The following is a 7,822-nucleotide window of genomic DNA, read 5'->3' as shown; positions in this document are numbered from 1 at the left end:
GACAAGTGGGTTGAAGCGAACAATTTGCTGTCAAATACGCAGTTTGGCTTCCGCCGAGGTAAAGGGACAAATGATTGTCTCGCGCTGCTATCTTCTGAAATCCAAATCGCATTTGCTCGCAAAGAACAAATGGCTTCCGTTTTTCTCGATATCAAAGGGGCATTTGATTCAGTTTCCATGGAAATTCTCTCAGAGAAACTTCACAATCGTGGACTTTCACCAATTCTGAATAATTTCCTGTACAATTTACTGTCAGAAAAGCACATGTTTTTCAATCATGGCAGCTTGAAATCTTCTCGATACAGTTTTATGGGCCTACCACAAGGCTCCTGCCTAAGCCCCCTCTTGTACAGTTTTTACGTCAATGGTATAGATGATTGTCTAACTAGAGACTGCACGCTGAGACAACTTGCAGACGATGGAGTTATTTCCATCACGGGTACTAATCCCGCCGTTCTGCAAAAATCCTTGCAAGATACCCTGAACAATCTGTTCACGTGGGCTCTCAAGCTGGGTATCGAATTCTCTACGGAGAAAACCGAAATGGTCGTTTTTTCTAGGAAGCACGAACCCGCCCAATTCCAGCTTCACCTATCCGGCAAAACGATCAAGCACTCGATGTTTTTCAAATACCTTGGATTATATTTTGACTCTAAATATACCTGGGGAATACACATTGCGTATTTGAAACAGAAATGCCAGCAAAGAATCAATTTTCTCCAAACGATAACCGGAACATGGTGGGGTGCCCATCCAGGAGACCTCATTCAGTTGTACAAAACAACGATATTGTCAGTGTTAGAATATTGCAGTTTTTGCTTCCGATCAGCTGCCAGGATTCATATTCTCAAGCTGGAGAGAATACAATATCGTTGCCTGCGTATAGCCATGGGGTGTTTGCATTCGACACATACGATGAGTCTCGAAGTTTTGGCAGGAGTACCCCCGATTACTCTTCGGTTCACAGAATTATCCTACAGATTTCTCATCCGTTGCAAGATCATGAATCCATTGGTGATTGATAACTTCGAAAATCTACTCCAACTGACTCCTCAGTCAAGTTTTATGTCTTTATACCATGAGTACCTTACCCACGACGTGCACCCTTCACCAGGCATCTCCAACCAAGTTTGCTTCCCTTACTTCTGCAATTCCTCTGTCATTTTTTATCTGTCCAGGCGACCAAAAATCCATGGAATCCCAGATCTCCTACGCTCCGATTCTATTCCGCAAATATTTTCGGCAGAATATGGGAAAGTTGGATCTGATAAAATGTTCTTTACTGACGGTTCATTCATAAACGGGTCCACTGGCTTTGGCATCTTCCATTAAAATTCCAGTGCCTCTTTCAAACTCAAAGATCCTTGTTCCGTGTATGTTGCTGAACTGGGTGCGATATACTACGCACTGGGGATCATTGAAACATTGCCCATCGACCACTATTTTATTTTTTCAGACAGTCTCAGCTCATTAGAGGCAATCCGCTCAATGAAGGTTGATAAACGCTCATCTTATTTCCTAACAAGAATAAGACAACTATTGAGTATTTTGGTCGAAAAATTATTCAAGATTACCTTAGCATGGGTTCCCTCTCATTGCTCGATTCCGGGGAATGAGAAACCGGACTCGCTAGCTAAGGTGGGCGCTTTAGAAGGCACTCTTTTTGAAAGGCAAATTGCTTATAATGAATTTTTCCACATTCCTCGTCAGTACACGCTCGTAAGTTGGCATCGCATGTGGAGTGGAGATGAGTTCGGTCGTTGGTTACACACGATTATCCCTAAGGTCTCGACGAGGGCATGGTTCAAGGGATTGAATGTAGGTCGTGATTTCATTCGCGTGATATCTCGGCTTATGTCCAATCACTACAACCTAAACGCGCATCTCTATCGCATTGGGCTCGCAGCAAACAATCTTTGTGCTTGTGGCGATGACTACCACGACATCGAGCATGTTGTCTGGTCGTGTATTCGGTTCCATGCTGCTCGCTCTCAGCTCTCTAGAGCACTGAGAGCACAAGGCAGACAATCGGAGATCCCCGTCCGGGATAGCTTAGGTAGCCGTGATCCTGATCTTCTGCTTCATCTATACCTGTTCCTCAGAAACGCCGATGTCAACGTTTAATGATGTTTCCTTCGTTGTGTCCCCGTTTCATATCCCTCCTATCCGATCGATAAACTTTTACTTAGTCGCGGCAATACATACACACACTCTTTACAGATGCACGGGCCGAAGGTTGTGCAGTCCACTGATTATTCAACAAGAGCCAAAGGTTGTACCGCTCATGACAACTCTACACGAACTGATGATTGCGCCGGCTAGTGACCATTCTATCCTGGATTCCTCGAGTCAAGAAAGACGCACCACGCTAGATATGAGGTACAGACTAGGGGGCGTTGCTGATTAATGGTCAGCTGCATCCCAATAGGAAGTATCCCGTGTCGGGCACACGTACAGAGCATTGGAGACAACAACATCCCAATTACGAAAACACTTGTAATACTAACCTCGAGCCAACCGCGAGTAATCGGTTACATATTACTAACATAGATAATAAGAAAAATTGTCAAAGTATTGAACTCCCGGCCCCGTCAGGCTAACGCCATATGGGCCTTTTTTTATCCCATTTATTTATTTATTAGGCTCATTAGCATTTTAGCTGTAACAGAGCCGGGTTTAATCGTGTACATGTACATATGTTTTATGTTTCTATAAATTGTGAATTACACAGTAGTTAGTAGTAACCATTTAGGCGTTAAGTTTACTGTTCCATTACATTATGGTAAATTACACTGTAGTAGCCATTTAGGCGTAATGGTATTCTTTCTGTTCATCCATTGTTCAGCAGACCGGACAGCGGAGACAGTTGATATTGATCATTGTTGGGCTATTTATAGAACAGCAGCCCGATGTTTCTTGCAGAGCAGAGCAGTTGTATGGATGAATCGATTTTTGTTCCACCGTGGATCAATTTCCATCGCTGATGATGGTTGCGTGGACGTAGTTATTCTATAACAACACAAAGATGGTCAATTGAGGGCCCTGAGTTTGAACTCACGATCGATCGCTTGTTAAGCGAACGCGTAACCAAGTGGCTACGAAGACCCCCATATGAGCCTTTATAAAAATATATATTTTGGAAATATTTTGACTCAATACAAACATTTTTTTTGGCATTTTTATGTATGAAACAAACAAAATTGAACGGTGTTTTAGTGTAATTGAGAAAATTTACTACAAGAATCATCAGTTGGAGAATATTTCATAGATAGATTGGCTTGTTGTCTGTCAAATACTTTTGTGATGAAGCAACACCTGACTCTGTTTCGGACTGATGAACGTTAATGTTTTGAAACGGTTTCAGTTCCGTTTCAAAACATACAAATGAACTTTCTTCTATTTTTTGTCAACAATAGATGAACGTAGATTCCACAATATAGAATTGATTCTTGTTTTGACTTTCGGTTTGCTGATAATAGTATTGAGTGACAAAAAATATGGAAACCCCATACGATTTGGGTATTTCGTTGCGGGTGTCTTAGAATATCGTTGCGGAAGTAGAATATCGTATTCCGATGTCATTTCAAAATAGAGGTTGGTCACTTTCGGTTCGTTGAAAACGGATCTAAAAAACCGAAAATGACATGAAATTCCACAATACGATCGTGAATGGTAGCGTTGGCATATATCCATGGGTACACGAAGAAGAATGAAAAAAGAGAATGAAGTTTGATAGTGAGCAGATAGGATTCAAGCGAGAGGGCGATAATATTTAAGTGGTAAGAACTTAGCCTTAGAGCGACGCGTGTGGAGTTAGACAATGAAAGTACACATCCAAATGCACACGCAAACGTCAACGGTTAACGATCAAAGTCAACGTCCAAGTCAAAGTGAAAGTCAACTTTAGCACGCAAACATAAACGTCCTTTCGCAGGTACGCGCTCATGCAGACAGATACATATAAAGTGTTTATCAAAAATTTCTGATAGAAAAATCAAATGCGTTCCCCATGTAGTGAGCGCCACTCAATGAATCAGGATTGTGCCAGCCATTGATGGCAAGGGCCAGAGTGAACGTGTTAAACAATCACCATGTAAAAATTGGAGGTCGGTTTAGGACCACCCCATTTTTTCCCAAACAACGGCATACCGTGTATTACAGATAACAGGAAGATTCATTTTATATAGTTTATTTTGATTAACATACCATAACCAATTATAATTGCCGCAATGTTTCACAATTTAAAAGAACATTGAACTCATTTTGCATACATGTCAAAACTATTTCTTCTCTGTTTTTGAAGCAATGAAAACGCAACATGGCGCTAAAATGCTAGAATGAAGAGAGCCAGAAAAAAGTCACCATGTTATCAAATTGTCAGCATTATGACACCTTTCATTTGACACTACTGAAAATTCGGTAGGAAGTACCGTACCTGAGATATGAAGTAGCGTAGGTTCAGGATCACCGGTCGCATTAGGACCACATTCCCGTATAGGATGGACCATTAGAAGGGGAAGGGGAGATCTCAGAGGAAAGTGTAAAAATATATATAATAAAAAACATAAAAAATAGTGTATAGCTTGCTGCAATACTGTGAAATTCTTATTGGATACAACTTATTGATTGTGTAACGTGACAACGCTTCGTGGAGACTGTTTTTTCGCACAGAGCGCGTTGTCACATCATAAAATGAATGCCGATTTTTGCAATGTTCTTGCGAGTATTGTGAAAAACTGAATATACAAGAATCCACGTTCATCTTTTGTTGACAAATCACAGAACAAATTTTATTTGTATGTTTTGAAACGGAACTGAAAATACTACATTGATGTTCAAAAGTCGGAAACCGCAAAAAGACAGGTGTTGTCACGTCACAAAAGTATTGGGCTGGCAATAAGCGAATTGATCTGTAAAATATTCTCCAACTGAAGATTCTTGAGAGAAATTTTCTCTATTTTACTTCAATGTCGTTTACGATTTGGAAATCGTGTAATTTATACATGACAACGGGAAAAAACCTATTTCATTGTCACGTCACGCTGGAATGGATTACACCAGCACAAAATCCGTATAACATGCTCATGAAATTTGACTGCGTGGTCATAAATACACTCGACAAAAAAATAGAGGAACAGAGTGAGAAGTCGGAAATTTTAGGTGATTTTTGACATGCTGTAACTTCGCGAAAAATCATCTCATATCGATGGGATGTGCATCATTTGGAAGCTACAACTTTTAGGTATTAGAATATTTTACGTACATATGTTTAAATTGGTGTGTGCAGGTGTGCCACAATATCTGGAAGAAATGAAAAATCTAATGAAGGAATGAATGTTGAATGATGCAATAAACAATAATCGAACCGCAAATCGAAAGGCTGTTTCGAGAAGCACAATGCTAATTTGTTGGTTTGATGAAAAGAAAATGATTTAAATTTTTTGCATATTTTTTAAAAAAGTGCCAAGAGAGAGAGGGAAAGATAGAGGGAGAGAGAGAGGAAGAGATATAGGGAGAGAGAGAGAGAGGCAGAGATAGAGAGAGGGAGGGAGAGAGGGAGAGGGATAGAGAGATAGAGGGAGAGAGAGAGGAAGAGATAGAAAGAGAGGGAGAGAGATAGAGAGAGAGGGAGAGAGAGATAGAGAGAGAGGGAGAGAGATAGAGAGAGAGGGAGAGAGATAGAGAGAGAAGGAGAGAGATAGAGAGATATAGAGAGATAGGGGGAGAGATAGAGAGATAGAGAGAGAGTGTGAGAGAGAGAGAGTTAGAGAGAGAGATAGAGAGAGAGATAGAGAGAGAGATAGAGAGAGTGATAGAGAGAGTGTGTGAGAGAGAGAGATAGAGAGAGAGAGAGTGTTCTTTGCTCTCTCTCTCTCTCTCTCTCTCTCTCTCTCTAGCTTCAACCGGACTAATCTTATTTGATTTGATTCCTTTTTGTCATCGGATTTAACGGATTCATATATTATTCGTCGTTAGATTCATACGTGCAAAAGTAAAATACAAATGTTTGACTGTGGTATAGTTTTTTCACTAAATACAATGGTCACACATATACACACTTGTGAAAGAATTACACTTGCGGAAGAATTCATAATTGTAAACTATAAACTATTCGGTGGCTTATGGTTATTTTTCACATTTACAGTTTCGGGGATATTTTTTTTAAATATGTGGGCTGAACAATATCGACAAGAAAACAAGTCGCAGGAAGTTCCTAGAAATCCTTTTATAACAGCTTTTTATACCCCATAAAAAAGCAGGCATTAAGTTTTTGTTAACCAACAACACAGAAATAAAAAATATTAGAAATATGAAAACTTGAAATTTCAGAACATTTATTATCTGGTAACTATCTAGAACAGCGGTACTCAACCTTTTTTTCAGATGGGCCACAAAAACATGGTAGTCATGGTGCCGCTTGTGTCTAAGACACGACCGCATTGTTAACGTAGGAATTATGAATGCCGAAAAACAAACATTATAGTAATTCAAGAATGAAACTTTTTAGCACAAATATTTGGTAGCACTGAGGGCCGTTGAATGAATGCCCTCAGTGAGGGAGAAGTTTCATTGTTTGCGAATGTTTCGCAAACTTCCAGTTTCCACAGAAGAACACAGCACTCACTGCTGAAAATAGCTTTTTCACACCCGGCTTCAAATGCGTTGCACTTTGATGACATCCTAAACCCTGAAACAATGCTCGAATTCACGAAAAAATAATTGATCGATCGGAATGTCATCATTAAATCATTCACGATTTATTAGTCATCTTGCTAGTGACCATTTGGCAGCGACAGCGGCAGCATTCCAAATGGTCTTTGTCAAGGCCGAATGTTTTATTTAGTTTTCCAAATTGGCCTTTTGACGTAGGATTACGTCTTTCGGGAACATATTGAGGTACAAATTGAAAATCGAAAATCGAACGCACCGAGAAAATTGTCCAATTTCAAATGCTTATTGCTAATAGCGAATTTGTTTTTAAAACTGAGTCAGTGCCAAACTGACTCTGTAATAAAAAAACGTTTTCAGTTTCACGAATGCGGTGGTTTGTTGGTGTGCGTTATATAGTCTGATTTGTTTATATTTACGACGGCAAATGTACAGTGTCGACGTCTGGTGGTGATATTAGTGCTTGGGAGGTAAATTGTTCACCATCAGATCAGAAGGGCCAAGTGCAGTGTAAACATATAAAAGTTTGAATGAAAATTTTTACTTAATATTGTTTGATTACCAAACACATGTAGTTCTGACACTCACTTAACCATTTGTCGATGCATTTCCTGTTTGTTCCACAAATAATTACTATTATAATATAAAACCATCATTAGACACAGTTTTCGTTCAATATTCTGCGATATCGGAAAGAAAACTTTTATTTAATCACATAAAATAAATATTCGATACGTTAAGGTAAATTTTCATTCATAATTTTAATTTTGAAATTTATTCCACCTGAATATCCATCATTATTTTCACCTCCCAATGAAAGCACACGTAGCTTAATGCCGTCTACTCTACTCTTCAAAATCAGAATCCGAATTGGATTACGATTCCAATAATACAAAAGCAAAAGCAGAAAGTTTTCCATTTTCATAGTCTTTATTTTTAGATTTTCCAAAACAATATTCGGAACTTGACAGTTCAGCATATGACATATGAGGCATGTAGCATCGTGTGCCGTTGGGTTTAAAGCGAAAAGGAAATGGATTGAATAAACATCCAGAAAATAAAAAATTATAAATGAAATTACCTTTTCCATTTCTAATATATTTTCTCTATACTAAAGTAACCTTTTTTCTGGTGAGAAAATTTGTGTTCGATA

Source organism: Toxorhynchites rutilus, chromosome 3 (genome assembly GCF_029784135.1).
Source record: "Toxorhynchites rutilus septentrionalis strain SRP chromosome 3, ASM2978413v1, whole genome shotgun sequence".
Lineage (NCBI taxonomy): Eukaryota > Metazoa > Arthropoda > Insecta > Diptera > Culicidae > Toxorhynchites > Toxorhynchites rutilus.
This window is presented reverse-complemented; position numbering follows the sequence as displayed.